Below are 18,183 nucleotides of genomic sequence, written 5' to 3' on the forward strand. Positions count from 1 at the left end.
AATGTCCAGGGATATTACATGAGCGATACGTGTGATGGCTTTGGTGTTTAGTTCTTGTAGATTTGGAGTGGGCAAACCTATTATTTTGGTGGCAGTATTGGTTATCTGGGTAAGTTTGTAACGGGTTTTTACAGTAAGCATGTTGAAAAAGCAGGTGGAACAGTATAGTAGGATGGGTTGAACAATGCTGATGTACAGTAGTAGGAGTAGATGGGGGGCAACATGAAGTCCTTTTAGTTTATGCACCGCTGACAGTCTTTGGGTTCCTTTTTTCTGTATGTCTGTTGTGTGGTGTTCAAAGGTGAGGTTATTGTCAATTGTGAGTCCAAGATATTTGAAGTGGTCTACTGTCCCTACTGTTTCGTTGTTAATGATAATGAGGTGGTGGAACTGTGCCGATACAAAAGCCATTTCTTTTGTTTTGCTGATGTTGAGTTTGAGATAGTTATTTCCACACCACTGCGTGAAGTGGGAGACTGTGTTAAGATATTCTTGAGTTGAATGAGTATCTGTAAGGAGTCCAAGGATTGCAGTGTCATCTGCATATTTGAGGAATATGGTGTTGGATGAGGGGCTGGTGCAGTCATTTGTATAGTGGGTGTAAAGGAAGGGGCTTAGAACACAACCCTGCAGGGCTCCTGTGTTGGAGGTCAGTATAGGTGTGGTTGTTGTGCTTACCCGGACAGCCTGTTGTCTGTTGGTGAGGAGAATCCAGGTGTTGTAGGACGAGGTGCAACAGGCATGATACAGCATCCTCAGTGCCTCTCTTGGCCTTGTAGGCAAATTGGATGGGTGTGAGGGCGATGGGGCGGAAGTCATTGAGTTCTTTGGGACGAGTTTTTTTGGGTACTGGAATTATTGTAGCTGTTTTCCAGAGGTTTTGCATTGATGGTAGACTTCACAGAAGAGTGGATGGATTATTGCAGAGAGTTCAGTAGCACAGGTCTTAAGCACCTTTGCTGGGATGGTTTGTAGCAGCAAATACTCCAGACACTTCATCAGGATGGGTGTGAGGGCGATGGGGCGGAAGTCATTGAGTTCTTTGGGACGAGGTTTTTTGGGTACTGGAATTATTGTAGCTGTTTTCCGGATTTTGCATTGATGGTAGACTTCACAGAAGAGTGGATGGATTATTGCAGAGAGTTCAGTGGCACAGGTCTTAAGCACCTTTGCTGGGATCCCATCAGGCCCTGGGGCCTTGCCTGGCTTGCATCTCCTCAGTTGCCGCCTGACATCCTCCTATGAGAAGGGGGCTGGGTCGTTTGGGTCCAGCAGGGGGAGTGCATCCAGCTGACTGCGACACTCCTCTGAGTAGTCAACTGAGTTGAACCGGTTAAAAAAGATGTTCAGCTGATGTCCTTGCTCTGGTGGGATTGGTGTGCTGGGTCTGGGTGCATTTCCTGTCAGTGTTTTGGTCATCTGAAAGGCTTGTCTGGTGTTCATGGAGCTGAATTTTTGTTCCAGTTTATTCTTGTATTGTTGTTTGGCTTTGAAGACCTAATTTTTTACTGCTCTGTTTGCTGTATTAAGTGCTGACCAGTCCTTGAGCTTGAAGGTTCTGTGTTTTTCCTTCAGGCTTTTTCTTAGCTGATGTGTAATCCATGGTTTAGAATTAGGGTATTTTTTTATTTTCTTAACTGGTATGGTAGTCTGAATGCAGAAGTTGATGTAGTCTGAGATGATGGAGACCCTGTCATCTAATTCCCCATCAAAAATGTCCCAGTCAGTACATGCCAGGGAGCCTTGGAGTTGCGCAATGGCGTCCTCCGTCCATTTAGGGGCACTGTATGTCTCTGGCTTGTGTGTTTTGAGTTCCTGTTTGTATACCGGAAGTAAACAGATCATGTTGTGATCCGCAAGTCCGAGTGGAGGGTAAGAGCGTGTGCGCTACGCATCGATAATGTCACCGTAGCATAAATCCAAGATGTTATCCCTTCTGGTGGGGGTGTCAATATACTAGTGGAATGATGGCAAAACAGTGTCTAGTCTGCAGCTGTTATAATCCCCCATGATAAGCACCGGAGCCCCCGGGTACTTTGCAAGCATCATTTGCCAGGATGATGGAGGGAAGAGGTGGTTTGAAGGGACGTCTTCTTATCCTGCTTCGGATTCCTCCCCATTTGCCACTTTTCCTGGGTCGGAGCTCCGGGAGTATGGCCGCCACGGGCTTGATCTTACTTGGCGGAGAGTCCCGTAATAATAGCAGGTCTTCTCGGCTGTAGGTGAGTAAACCTCCATCTATCACCGGTTGCACTGTGAGGCCATCGCAGATAAGCAATTGTCTTATAAACACCAGCACAATCAATAATTTAAAGGTTTTTGCCATAGTTGACAAATCGGGGACATAAGACGAGACAAGACAAACTTTAGACAGGACTTAGACAAGCCGTAGAGCTCGGACGAGACGCGTACGGAAACTGTATTGTCGCAGCAGAGCATGCGCCATACGTCAGTTACTGCACTTGCCGCCTAGAACAAAAGAGAACATCCCAATCGAGTGAAGGGGATTGCTGGAACTGAAACTGAAGCACACCTCTTACCTAATTCAGACTAAAACACATCTATTTAGAATCACATACTGACTTTATTTGTAGTTCATACTGTTTTAATACCCTGTATTTTCCTTCTCATTTTAAGGAAAAGCACTTAATTACCAAATGTCATACATTTGCAATGAAGCTAAAAATATAAACAACTACATCATTATGTTGATATCCTATATTTTTACAATAAAACTTACGACAAACATGTCTTCTAATATCCTCAGTTGTTGCATCGAACACATTTGTAAATTACTTTCCTTGAACTCATTGTGCGAGTTCACTTTAATACCGCGTGCTTTATATTAGGGATGGCCCGATACCGATACTGGCATCGGGGATCGGGCCGATACTGTCCTCATATACTCGTACTCGTACTCATAAAAATTCGCCGATACCACGTACATTTTGCAAAACGAAACTGGCCGCTGCGAGTGCTTTGTGGAGGTGAACTGAGGCATAGCCGAGCTGGTCGTGCACATCCCTTTAAACAGACATCAGTGGAAAGTTTGTTCAGTCGGATGTCAATGGCAAAGAAAATAAAACGAGGCATGTAGCTTATTAACATTAACTGACGTGAGAGAGAGAGAGAGAGAGAGAGAGAGAGAGCGAGCGAGCGAGCGAGCGCACTTCTGTTGAATGCTCTTGATTGCTGATCGTTCACTCAGCACATGCTATTTGGATGAAAACTAAATCGTATATGTAAGTAAAGTAAAACATGAACTGTTACCTGATTTAAGTATAACGAGTGGTTCCCTAACGTTACATTATTACAGGACGTGTGCAGGTCAAGAAGTTTCATGAATGCAAACATCCAAAGCAGCGTCTCAGCGCGCGAAGAGCCTACTGAATTAAATTGTAATTCATCTTACCCTTGTACGGACGAATTCACACAAAATTGTGTAATAACGCCCGTCTTGGCGAGTATCCTATAGTAAACAAAGTCGGTTATAGAGCTGGTAAGTCCCGCCTATCCGTAAAACCCCACTGGACCTCTAGGTTGAAAAATCGTCAATGCAAGTGAATGGGAGAAAATAATTATTTTCTGGTCCCGTTTGAATTGTGCCATAAATGTGAACATATGTTGTATGTGAATTTTTTATATAATGTTTCATGTTACGAGTTTGACCGTATATTGTACGATTCTTTGGCTAGCAGTTGTGGAAAAGACATAACGAGAAAGACTACATGTCGCGACTATGTGACGTCACGTCACCCCATAACACATTTTCCCTCCACTTGTCAAATCACGGTGCTAATGCTGCGATAATATATGGAGACAGATTGAGATGCTTGTGTGTTTTGTACCCAAATGTCAACATTCAAACCAAATCGTCTGTTCTTTCTTCAGATTCGTGTCAAAAGCAGCGAAGAGTTGTAGTCCACAAAGTGCTCTCACACAAAGTCTAACCGTATCAAACTTCTACCAGCTAAATTGTAGCATTCTTTACACGAAAAATTATATTAAAAATTCACAGACAACATATGTTCACATTCATGGCACAATTCAAACGGGACCAGAAAATAATTATTTTCTCACATTCACTTGCATTGACGATTTTTCAACCTAGAGGTCCAGCGGGGTTAGCGGAAGGGGCGGGACTTAACAGCGCTATACCGGTATCTCAAATGAACGTAGCATGTTCAAATGCGGTCCGTGCGCTCGGTCTTAAAGGGGCAGCAGTTTGATAAACCTGCTTCTGTGTTTTAATGTTAATCAAACAAAGGACAAAGAAATACTCACTGCTCTTGACTAAATAGGCTACCCTTTTCAACTTTAGAAAAATATCCATCTATATATAATTTATACAGTAATGATGAATATGCTTTTTTTTTCACATTTGATTACTTTATTCAAATTTCTGTACCTGTTAGATCTACCTGAAAAACTCTAAAAACACTGTTTATTTCATTTGTAGTCTTTCTTTGTTCTGTTGTATTTATTTGTCCTATTTGTAATTCGATTGTTTGTTCTTATTTTGTTACTGACTGCTTGTTTTAAATTCACATTAATTAGGCTGGTAGTTTTTGTTGTAGTATCAAAATTGGATTAAATAATTGATATTTCACTGGTTTTGACAAACATTTGAACCGCTGACCCGATCCTCACCACTGAGCCCTGCTGAAGCAGCTCTAAATATTGCTGTGGCTATTAAATGAAAGATAAAATATGATTGAGCAATAGAATGAACAGTGACAGTAACAGAAGCTCATACAATGCATTTTAGCAGGCTTAATTAAGCATGAAAATAACTGAAAGAAATATATATTTGATGAACAAATTAAGCCAACTAATATGATTTATATTCTTTTGGTTTATCTACTAATACATTTAAAAATTACAAATGCAGTGAAAATTCAGGTATCGGTGAGTACCAAAAATCAAAGTATCGGTATCGGACTCGTTCTGCAAAAAGTGGTATCGGGACATCCCTACTTTATATACATGTTGCTGCTGATTGGACTGCAGTTCTGACACACCCACCAAACAAGAGAAAACGCATCTCAAACCCCGTTGCACACCGGTGCACGCCGTTTCCAGGAAACATTACGTTCAACCCGGAAACCGTAGCAAAACGTTGCGCACCGTTTTGAACTTGAACGTGCCCCAGATTTCCTGCAGCGTGTTGTTCTTGTCCTCCAGTCTCCTCCATTTCTCCTCTGACTGTGACTGAAAGCAACAGCTCGGGTCAGTGCTGACACCTTGTGGACAAACTAATTAACACACACATGATTTAAAGGAACACGCCGACTTTTTGGGACTTTCGCTTATTCACCGTATCTCCCAGAGTTAGATAAGTCCATACATACACTTTTATGGACTATATTCTCAGAAGACAAAGCACTGCTACTTCTGCGGAGTGATTTACTCCAACTCTGAGCGAACTCTCTGCTCCTCACCACGGGGCTTCTCAGGCGCTGCGAGCAAATCACTCCGCAGAAGTAGCAGTGCTTCGCCTTCTGAGAATATAGTTCCCAGTGTGTGTACGGTTAGAAGATGGCTGTGTCTCATGTGACCTTGTTATTTGTACAAACTGTGACTATACACATCACAACATGTAAATAGGAAAATGTTGGCATTATTTTGTCACTTATTGGGAGCAGTATGCTAGCTGGAGCCGTTTACCTCCAGTCTTTGTGCTAAGCTAGGCTAGCGGTGGGTGCGTCAGACAGAGTTACGGCACGCACAGAGATGAGAAGGGTATGTATGGACTTATCGAACTCTGGGGGATACGGTGAATAAGCTAAAGTCCCAAAAAGTTGGCGTGTTCCTTTAATATGAGCTACACTAGATTTCAGGTTCCAAATAAAAATACTGTTTGTTTGTAGTATAAAAAAATGAACCAATGTGATTAATGTTGCTGTCATTAACTAAGTTAAATGGAATAAAGTTTAAATAAAGTGAAAATAAAGTGCGCTGCTGCCATCTCGTGGTTGAAAGTGGCACTACATCCCTAAAGATCTGATTCTCTTTCAACAGATCTCTCACAATTTTTTTTTATGTAAATGAATATTTTTCGAACATTTTAGATTCTATGTAGGCTGTTTCTAAAGATCCTTTTAGATTAATACATGTCCATTATGTCTTGATAAACGTTCCTGTAGTTTCCATGTTCACCACACGATGGCGCATCACACACAGGCTCAGTGTAACGAAAGACGTGAAAATATATTTATTAACGATTTATTTATACGAGTTTACTTTCCTCATATTTTTTTTGAACAGACATAGCTCAATGACGTAATGGATATTAAAAAAATAAAGTTAAAATAAATAGCGGAGCACAACCTAACACTTTTAGACTTTCTCAGTTTATGTAAACTTAGGGTTCAGAGTATTTATTTTTCCAACATTAATTTCCCACATGTATATTACACTTATGTGGTTTAGACTAATCTCTTATGTGGGACACGCATGTTAATTGTGTGTGTGAAAGACTTCAGCAGAGATTGTATTTTTTACGAATAGCCTATTTATGGAGTAAAAACACAACCTAACACAGGGCTTGCTGTAACACACTTGTTTTAAATACTTCCACACATGCTAGCATGACCAAACCTAGTGTACTTACTAGTTGCCATTTCAACACTATTTAGAGAAAAAAATTCAGAAAGCTTTGGAAGATATCACCAAACATTTATTTAACCATAGCAAAAGTACATTTCTTACTTATGGTAATTTTTCTTAATTTATTTTAAATTAGACAAATCTAATATTATTTTAGTCTCTGATATGTTATTTAACAGTTGAGCTAGTTCTTTAAAGCTTCGCTAACTAGCAGAAGACACTAGCTGGGTTTAAACCCCAGTTGTGCAGGTTTATTATATTCTGAACGGCTGTATATCTGTGTTTTCAAAATTATTTTATTTTTAATTATTAAAAAATTGCATTATTTTATATGAAAAAGTTAATTATTGTATTTTATTGATAAAATAGTTTAGTTTGTCTTGTATTTATTTATTTATTTATTAGATCATATAGCATTTTAATCTGGTCTATGAACTATGTTGTCACATTTCACTTCCATTCTTTCAGGCGATATCAAGATTAAAGTAGCCTATACACTGTATTAATTAAACAACACCACATTATTGTACTAGACATGTGTGAAATTAATGTGGGGGAAATAAATACTCTGAACCCTAAGTAGATTTACCCAAACTGAGAAAGTCTAAAAGCATTTGGTTGTGCCGCTCTCCTCTAGAAAGTGTTATTAGATACGGCTTGTCCACTTATGGGAATCTTCCTGTAAAATCTAAATCACAGATATACTGTATATTGTTTGAACTATGAAAATGATTATCACATCAGTGTATGAATATTCTGTGTAATTTTTAATGTATCAGGTTCTGTCGAAATGCTGGCAATCGAGTCCATTACACATTTCCCTATCAGGGACAATAAAGCATATTTCATATTTCAAAATGCTTAATCTCACTATTTCCCATATCCTGAAGACTAGGGCTAGACTCTTTTACTGCAGTGAATATCCCAATGAAGTCAGTTTATGCACAGACTCAAATATTACAGTCTTGACCACAAATATGAACATTTTCAATTATTGAATAGGGGGAAAAACTTTGACCCTGTTTTTTTATTTTTTTATTAAACATTTTATGTGTATAACTATTTACAACAAAGCCCAAGATCCGCCCAAAACCATAAGACTAAATACAAATAAATAAAATAAAATAAATATGACAATAAAATAAATTAAAATTTTGACCAAAACAATATATAGAAGAAGGTTTAGCCGGTGTATAGATTTGAGACGAATTATATGCTATGTATAATTCAGATATATAGAGAGTTTAATTACTGCTGTAATATAAGAGTTTAGTTACTGCGGTACGAAGCTCTTTACAGTAACAGTAGAGGGAGCCAGAGGGAAAGCTGAAGATAAAAAGCTCAGCATTGGAAGTCTCTTCATCTTAACAGTGGCCATCATGAAGAGCCGAGCTGAGACCAACACAGAAGATCACTCAATCTGATCCAGAAGAGACTGTAGTTCCACTGAGAAATGCCAGATAATGAAGAAAAAACTCTAATTCCAAGATCATTAAACTGGTCTCTGACTGGGATCGTAGTGGGAAAGCCTGAGTCTCTGATTTAGCAGCTGTTCCTGAGCTAAGTTAAGGGCAGAGGTACGGATAATGTTAACCCCTTTTGCGGGGCATGTTGTCACACTATGAGCCTCATGTTTACTGATATTGATTGATGGAATGATATCTAAAAAACATCTTTCTCAACATTTGTATTTAATATGTCTTACGGGCTATTTAATGGCTTTTCAGTGAAGTTTAAACAGAAAAACAATTACGAAACAAAACAGCAAAAATTAAACATGATTTATGTATTTTATGAGTTATGGTGTATGTATGAAATGGAGATATATTTATTTTAGTTTTTTACTGTGCAATAATTTTTTATTTATTTAATGTGGTGTTGTAATGATTTATGATTGTATTTACAGTATGTGAGTATTTTGAGCCCAAGACAAATTTCCCTCTGGGACAATAAAGTAAACCTGAACTTTAACCTTAAAAATATAAAACTTGTTACCCAACAGATATTTGACCCAAAAATGATCATTCTGTCATCATACTCGCCCATGTTGTTCAAACCCTGATTTTCTCTCTTCAGTGATGTAGTGGCCAAAATACAGATTTTGCAGAACAAATGAACAGGGGATTTCCCTTTAAGAGCTGTTTGGGCGTATTGGTCACATGCTGTGAAATGCAAGGGTTAAGAATCAGACTCTCAATATCTTAAACCACTACTCAACCCCTTCACACACTGAATGATATGAAACTGAAAAACATAAAGATGGTAAGATCAAATGTGTGTCTGCACCTAACAGGAACAAACCAAACTCCACTGAGTAACACTTCATTTGTATTGCCCATAGACATTATACTAACTATAAGTAACTTTGCATCTACATGTCAACTAGCAGTCATTAGAGTATTAGTTGTTAATTAGCATAATTAATACAATAAAAGCAATTACATACAGTCACACAAACAACATTAAATCCTATTAACTGCAGATGCTTCTCACATCCAGTTACAATGAAAATAATCTGATGTTAGGCCATATGTGTCACAAACATCAGCTTGTGATGATAAATGATGGCTGTGTGACACACTCTGGACTTTCATATCTTTCCTGAATGTGAAAGTGAATGACTGAATGTGTGTCCAACAGGTTTACTGCACTCTTCACACCAACATGTCTAATCCACATCTGCAGCTCACAGTGGCTCAAGATCTTATAATTCAGAGAGCTAGCACTACAGCACTACAGCACTACAGCACTAGAGTTATGGATAGCATGCAAAACATATATAGATCATATTTTAACACATCCTTCTACACTCATTATTTCATCTGATTGCAACAAGTTTTGATATTTTTACGCAATATTGAACTAAAATGCACAATAACTGTATACTTATTGTAAGGGGATTACAGTCAAAGACCCAGAACCAGATATGATGAAAGAAGACCCAGAGTCAGAACTACATTAAAGAAAAGTTTTACTGAAGATAGTTTGCAGTTTCATCAGCAGAAGTTCAGCTTTAATACACACACAAACACACACACACGATCTGCTTCACTGTTCATCTCTTGTGTTTCTAACACATATCTTCATCATGTTTGGTCAGCTGATAAATTCAGAGCTGAATGTAATAGAGATGTTAAAGTGTGTGTATGAACTATTGCTCAAACCAGCATTAAAGACTGAAGGAGTGGCGTCACTACTTTTGAATAAGAAACAATATCAAGACTATAAAACTCGTCAAATCTCCGCGAATCACAACAAGCGTATCAGTGAGAACACTTGTTCAAATAGCGCACACTCAAACCTGACTGCACATCACATTTTTTACTTTGATTCTGCTTTTATTCGTAACGCAATGGACCGGTCAACGGGACATAAATTAATCCTTAAAGGATGGGACTTTATGGGACATTTGCACAAAAATAATAAATAACTTACCGTAGCCTATTTTATAAGTCGCTCCAGAGTCGCATATCAGTCAAAAAATGCGTCACGAGGAAGAAAAAACATATAGGCCTATAGCTTAAGTCGCACTGGACTAAGTCGCATTTTTTTAAAATTTATTTCACAAAAAAAAAGGCCACAAGAAGTAATTAGGTGGGGGGGGGGGGGGGGGGGGGGTAGTAGTAGTAATTACTCAGGACATGCTAGCTGGCAACAAAGGATTCCATTCATTAAGCTAAGCTAAGCTAGCGCCAACCCTGTCAAACTAAAACAACGCATGCACTGAGACAAAAATGCATTTGCCCACCTATCTAAATGTGGGAAAGAAGGTGAATAAGCCCTATTTCAAAAAGCGGTGGAGTGTTCCTTTAAAGGTACGGTCTATATACTGAGAATGTGTTGATTGATTTTCATCTTTAGATTTTTCATTCATTCCAAATGGAAATAAGTAGCTGTGTTTATTGCAGCCCTGAGAGGACTAGAGACACTTGATTTATATACTCTCTTTTACAGAGTACGTACATTTTAATTATGTATTGGTAAGACAGTTTAAACAAATTTTGGAAAAAGTTTTTTAGAAAAAACCTGCCTACCCTGCCTTTAAGGGTTAAGCAACGTACAGTAGCAACATTAATATAGTAAGTAACTTTATTATATTAAGTGTGAAGAGTAAAAGTGTGTTACTGTAACTGTGTGTGTTGTTGTTTGTTCTGTATTATATGGGGTTTTATTTCTATATGTTACATGGCTTGGTTGAATTCCCAACCGAATTCCGTGTAGAATGTGGTGTGTTATTTCTTGATAACAGACCACTGCGAAGTATAACACATCCGTTGCCATGAAAAACAGAGCGCTGCTATGGACGCGGAACGGACTATTTTCTTTAGCGGAAGCAATACAATCGTGACATATCATTATCATTTCAATACATATCATTATATGATGACATATAATCACTGAAATATCATTTGTACAGACACAAACAACAACAAAAAAATCCCACGGTATATATAAAACCGTAGTTCTCTTTCTTTATTGTTTGCTGTACATCATGTCACACAGCAGCTTTGAGGCATTGCTCTGTCTTTTGTTATAATTGTCTTTCCACCGCCAGAAATGGTTTTCAGATTAATACTCGTGTCGCTCTGTTTCTATCCAGCAGTGGGTGACATTGGACATTTGTGACTGATTTAGGAAAGGATAGACTGTACAGATGAAATGTGCTTCACCTGACCTGTAATGTTTGCTAATGTCCTCTTCAACTGGGGAACATTCAGAGGACGTACGCTTCTCTAATCTGAAGATATCCAACAAAGTCTATTTTAGGGAAAGAAGTTCACTTCACTCTTTCTTTAACATTGAACATCTTCTTGTCCGTTTATGACCTAAATCTGTGTATAAACTTTACTCTCTCCTCTAAAAATATTTAATAAAATAATTGATGGAGGACACAACTGCATCTGATGCCACACTGAGTAACTAAACGCAAGTGTGTGAGTTACGGGCTCCTCAACCACCAATGTGCAGCTCCTATGAATATATATATATATATATATATATATATATATATATATATATATATATATATATATATATATATATATATATATATATATATATATATATATATTTATATATATACTATACAAAATGTTTTCAACATTGCTGTTGTGTTGCTGCTGCATTATTCAGTGGAAACACATTTACCTGCTGATTTTGATCAAATGATGGATCAAATATATTTACATTTACGCATTTGGCAGAGACGTTTATCCAAAGCGACTTACATTGCATTTCAAGATACACATTTACATTCTTATCAGTCCTTGCTTTCCCTTAGAATCGAACCCATGACCCTAGCGTTGCTAGCGATAACACTCTGTTTGAGCCACAAGAAAGCTTAACACACACAACCAGCAGTTTCTGTCAGGTTACAATCAAGATTACTGTAAAACTCAGATGCAGGTCAGATGTGTTCAGGAAAGCATGTCCTTTATTCATGCAATACAAACATGTACTATATAAATATAAAATCCATTCATACACATTCATCTTATATACAGTAACAGTGCATGTCTGAACAGTGAACTTATTATTTGTTGAAAAAGGAACATGCTGGAGAATATTTATCAGGTTAGATGAATCACACTGCTGCTTTCTGAAAGGAGAAACACAGAAATATAACACAAAGATCAATATAACATCAGATTTCTGCTTCAGTTTTCAATATTTCTCTGTATATGATGTGTGTCTCACCTTTTCTGTGACTAAAACATCACAATGAATCAGTGAAACATGAGAAACTGTGAATGAAGAACACGCACATCAGATTATAGCAATTCCTGCTCAAACAGCGACAGTTAATAAATCAGTGTCACTGATGGAAAGATCTGCCAAATGCTCACAGTTGTGGATATACATTTACTTACAAGTTGCAGAATCTCAAAATGTGGGTATTTTTAACAAAATGAATAAGAATAAGCAGGTGATTTTTATTTTTGTGGGGCTCAGTCCCCATTTAGGGTAGGCTATGATAAAATAAAAAAATAAAAAAAAGTAACATTTTAGTTTATGGTCTAATTTTAACCTGCATATTAGCATGGATGTGTTTTATAATAGGAGAGGTCCCGAATGTGAGGTAGTCGGGGAGTTCAGGGGTTTCCCCAAGAGAATGTAGATTTTTCTGATCTACATATATGTGCATTTTAAGATGTTTTTGAAGGCCCCAAAACATTGGATAACAATAGCTTTCAAACAAAGATTTAAAAACCATGTCAGTGGGAAGTGATTATTTCTCTCCATCACACTCTTTTTCTCTTTGTTTTTCTCTTGCTCTGTCTCTTCCCTCCTAAAGCTGAGCTTAGACTGATATAGGCTTTTCATTTTTGTCTGTTAGTGAAGAAGTAAACATAGGGTCGACTGACTCTATTCATTGATTTTTTAATAATTTTCTCAAACACGTTAATGTACTGAATGCTGCCAGAAACGTTAGGTAACGAAGTTTATTAAATTCATTCACAATATGTAGGCTACACATTCATTATTGATCTTATCCCTAATACAGGGCCGTAGACAGGGCTTTATAATCACTGAGGTCCTAAATGTGAGGTAGTCAGGGGGTTCGGGTGTTCCCCCGAGAAAACGTTGATTTCTCTGATCAACATTTGTGCATTTCAAGACGTTTGAAGGCCAAAAAAGGATAAGAAAAAGTTTTAAAACCATGTTAGCGGACAGTAGATTATTTGTCAATACCAGCTCTCTCCTCTTATCCATCACCCTTTCTTTCTCTCTCAGTCTCCTTATCTTGCTCTGTCTCTTCCCCTCCTAAAGCTGAGCTTTTTTTAATTTACTGAAGCTACACAATGAATTACAGACCATTTCCAAAAAATTTGAATATCATGGAAAAGTTTATTTATTTCCATAATTCCATTCAAAACGTTAAACTTCCATAAATTATAGATTCAGGGCCCACAACTTAAACGATTTCAAGTATTTAGTTGTTTATTTGTACATAATTTGGGCTTCCAGCTCATAAAACTCACGAAAACAGGATTTCAAAAAATTAGAATATTACATGAAATCACACAGTAATTGCACAGTGATACCATGGTCATTGAACCAGGTTTTGGTTATGTTGGCAGTGTGGGCAGATGCAAATCCTGCTGGAAAATGAAGTCAGCATCTCTATAAAGCTTGTCTGCTGAAGGAAGCATGAAGTGCTCTGGACATGTCCTGGTAGACGGCTGCGTTGAGTGGACCGCACAGTGGACCAACACCAGCCGATGACCAACACAGACTGTGGAAACTTCACGCTGGACTTCAAGCATCTTGGATTGTGCGCCTAATTTTTTGGAAAGGGTCTGTATATTAATTCTTAATATGTACATATTCACTATTAATCTTCTTGTGCCTAATATCATGAAAATGGCTTTAATGTTTCTTGTCCCCTCACGATGACAGTAAACTCTATATTTCTCCTCTGCTCTTGCTTGTCTCCTAATAGTGTTCTAATAAACATGATATTATATTCTATACATATTGTGGCTTTGTGGCAAATTACTTGTCATATTTCTCATTTAGTGTATAAAAGCATCTGCTAAATTAATAAATGTAAAAACTACAGTATTTTGTCTGTGCTGTGTTTGTATTTAGTATTTTGCTGTATTTATCTTATTCATCCGTGCTTTGTATTTACTCAGTAGTTCATCTTTAGTGTGTTTGTAGTTGTGTGTACCATAACTAACTGATCTACAGTAAATATTCATTTATTTCTCCTGTTTTAAGATATAACCAGATGCTAATAGAGTCAATAATGTGACACAAATTAGTCATTTTATTCCATATAATTTAATAGTTCAGATCATTATCATGTCAAAAACATCACATTCAGTTATCAACAATTTTCCTTTTAAATATTGAAATTTGTAGCATTCACACTTTTTAAATAAGAATAATGGGTTACACTTTACTGTAAGGTTCCATTCATCAACATTAGTTATTAGTTAACATGAACTATACTTCAGCATTTAATAATCTGTTGCGTCGGGACATATATCTTATTTTTGTTATGTACATATGAGTGAGATGTAGTATGCCAGTGCTTGATGTTTTTCAACTTTGGTAGTTCGCTCATGTGGAAAAGCACAAGTTCTTCACACTGCATGACTCAGCTGTGGTTCGCTCATGTAAGATATAAAAGGCACAAGTTTCTCCACACCGCATCAGAGGGAAGTTCTGTCATGCTGGTGAAAGTCACACTGAACAGTGTTGATGAGATAGTTCTGCTGTAAAAGAGTGTGTTTCATTTCTTTTGTAGAGAGATGAATGGCAGTTTATTTTGTGTGCCCTTCTTTTCTTTTCTCTTCTTTTCTTTTTGTACTTTAGATTTAGAAGTTGTTTTCTAAAAATTATAAGGAAGGCTGTATTTTGTTTGGCTGTCATATTTTCAGATGGTTTTATTGTAGTATTTGGACCTGGAGATGAGAGAACTAATCTAATGTTAACATGAGCAGATCGTGTGAAACTCCTTGTAATGCATTTATGATCTGGGATTTTTTACTTATCCAACAATATACACTGTTCAAAGGTTTATGGTCCACATTGTTTTTTTGTTTTTTTTGAAAGAAATGAATACTTTTATTCAGCAAGGATGTGTTAAATGGATAAAAAATGATAGTAAAGATTTATATTTTTAGAAAAGATTTATATTTTGAATGAAAGCTTTTTTTTTTATTATTCATCAGTGAATCCTGAAAAAAGTATCACAGTTTTGATTGGTTCAATAATTGGTAAAGCAAGCCCCTCCCTCAGGGGCGGACTGGCCATCTGTGTGATCTGGAGAATCACAGAAAGGCCGGTACTCCAGGAGCACATTGTTTTTTCTCAAATGTTAGGCTATTCCTTTTGCAAACTTTAAGGGCTACATTACTCAACATTTAATCAGGAGATTTTAATCCTTGTTGTATTGCTTTATATTTGCTAGGCTACTCAACACGAATTGATTCGTGTCCATAGCACGAATTTCCTTCTTTTTTCGTGTCACTCAGCACGACTTTCAATCTAATGTATTTGAAAGGGACGTATTTTTCGTGCCTGCACCACGTCTTTCGTTGCACACACACACACACACACACACACACACACACACACACACACACACACACACACACACACACACACACACACACACACAACTCTCTCTCTCACACACACACACACACACACACACACGCTCTCTCACACACACACACACACACACACACATGCTCTCTCACTCACACACTCACTCTCGCGCACACACACTCGCTCACTCACTCACTCACTCGCGCACACACACTCTCACTCACTCTCACTCGCGCGCCGTCGTCGTGGAGGACCGTTAAAAAATTAAACATGCTAGTCTTTCTGTCGTGATGTCGTGAAGCATCGCAGACGCGACGTAGGTTGTCGCCCACTATCAGGGCCGGCTCTAGCCCTTTGGTTGCCCTAGGCAAGATTGAGTTTTTGCGCCCCCTTTTTTTGATAAGTGTCAAGCCTTTATTTGTTATAATTTTGATGATTATGGCTTACAGCTTATGAAAACCCCAAATCAAAATCACAGAAAATTAGAATTGATATGAATTGATATGTCATAAGCTGTAAGCCATAACAAAGTCTTGAAATATCTCACTTTGCATGTAATGAGTCTATATAATATATTAGTTTCACCTTATAAGTTGAATAATTGAAATAAATGAACTTTTGCACTGCTTTTGATATTCTAATTTTTCGAGTTTCACCTGTAGTCACTCCAACACTTCAACAAGCAAAATATTACTTAAATGATACACTCTAATAAATTGCACATACAAAAATGCTACAAAGAATGTTCATTGATGAACAAACAAAAATGCTCTAATAGTCACTCCAACACTTCAACAAGCAAATTATGACTTGAAGAATCAACTGTAAATTGTTTATACACAAATTCTACAAAGAATGTTCAAGGATATTTACCAAATTGGATTAATTTAAGCAAATTATGACCATTAAACTGAACTATACCTTCTACAAACAAATGTGCTATTATGGATAATGTATGTACCACTACAAAATTAAAATATTTAAGTTCTCAAATAATAAAATATTAACAGTTGTTTCTGCCATTTCTATTCACCTTCAAAGTAACTAGCTAGCAAACTATAGCTTAGTGACAGCAATGAAACGTCCAATATGTGATGTAGGCTACAATACTAAGTAAATTTATCTCATTGGACACCTTAATAGCTAAGATGAGAAGACTTACTCTATACTGAGCTTTATTTTTTATCTTCTTCCTTTCTCCGTTTTCGTCCCTGTGCACCAGAGGTTTAGACCGCTTCATTTTCGATCAACGCGCCAGCAGCTGAGCACTTCCCTAACGTAACGTAACGCAACCCTCCCGCCCCCCGCCAATCCAGAAATGGTCGACAAAAATCATAAATTCAATCTAATAAGTAATTAAACGTGTGGTTGAGGGGCGCCCTTTGATCATGTTTAATAAACATGTTTTATTTCGCGTTTCGTTCTAATTTTATGATTAATATGGGAAGTAGATAGGGCGACACTAGAGTGCGTGCGCGCCCCCAACACATTTGTCGCCCTAGGCAACCGCCTAGTTCGCCTATAGCAATCGCCGGCCCTGCCCACTATGACACACTGTACGAGATGAAACGATCGAATCTTGCGTCCCGACGCCTGTTGTCGTTTGCGAATCCCCACGACACCCTACGTCAAACGGATCGTGCCAAAATCGGGCTAAAATCGTGTAATCTGAACCAGGCATTACTCGAGGTGTTTCATTATTCAAGAGAGAGATTGAATGGAACTGTAATTGTGAGAGAAGATGTAAAGAGAGTTTATCATCTGATGTGTGGTAAAGAGTTGCAAATCAGGGCCCGTATTCATAAAGAATCTTAATTAACACATGGTTACTGAGTCGATCGTTCAGAGTAAGTAAAAGTAAATCGCTAGTTAATACCACTAACAAGGCTCAAAATAGCCTCACACTAACAGGGTAGCATAATGAGGGTCCCTACATGCAAACCAAAGCACTGAGAACTTTGTAAGTGTACAGACAGTTTAATAAGAAGATACTTTATAAAGACAGTACATTACGCGTTTACAGACAGGATCCATCTTGGAAAACAGTCTCGACTAGTCGAGTCACAAACGCCGTGCTAAGTGAGCTGGTTGATAGGAATTACGTTTGTGAAATCTAACGTAGCACGGCGTTTGTGACTCGACTAGTCGAGACTGTTTTCCAAGATGGATCCTGTCTGTAAACGCGTAATGTACTGTCTTTATAAAGTATCTTCTTATTAAACTGTCTGTACAGTCTTACAGTCAGTAAACACACAAGCTCTAAAGTGGCAATGACCACAAGTGTGTGTATTTGGACAAGGCAAGTGAAGGGAAGTCTGAGAATCATATGATCTGAAGCTCAATGAGGAACATCATGAAGCACAAACTCACTGACACTCAAACACATCAGATCTTATTCCATCTTTTTTTTTTTTTTTTAGGAAACTAGTTTAGAGAACAGAAAAGTGCAGACAATGCAAACTAGTTGCTCTTATATACTGTATACTGTCATGCAAACTGGGATTGATACTG

At 37.7% G+C, this 18,183-nt stretch overlaps 1 long non-coding RNA gene across 1 annotated transcript in view; it reads left to right on the forward strand.

Moving 5' to 3' along the window:
• The window catches only part of LOC309477029, a 111,058-nt gene that overhangs the window by 55,616 nt on the left and 37,259 nt on the right, over positions 1-18,183 (forward strand). The gene's annotated exons all lie outside the window — the stretch shown is intronic.

Source organism: Leuciscus leuciscus (genome assembly GCF_965113295.1).
Source record: "Leuciscus leuciscus genome assembly, chromosome: 16".
Lineage (NCBI taxonomy): Eukaryota > Metazoa > Chordata > Actinopteri > Cypriniformes > Leuciscidae > Leuciscus > Leuciscus leuciscus.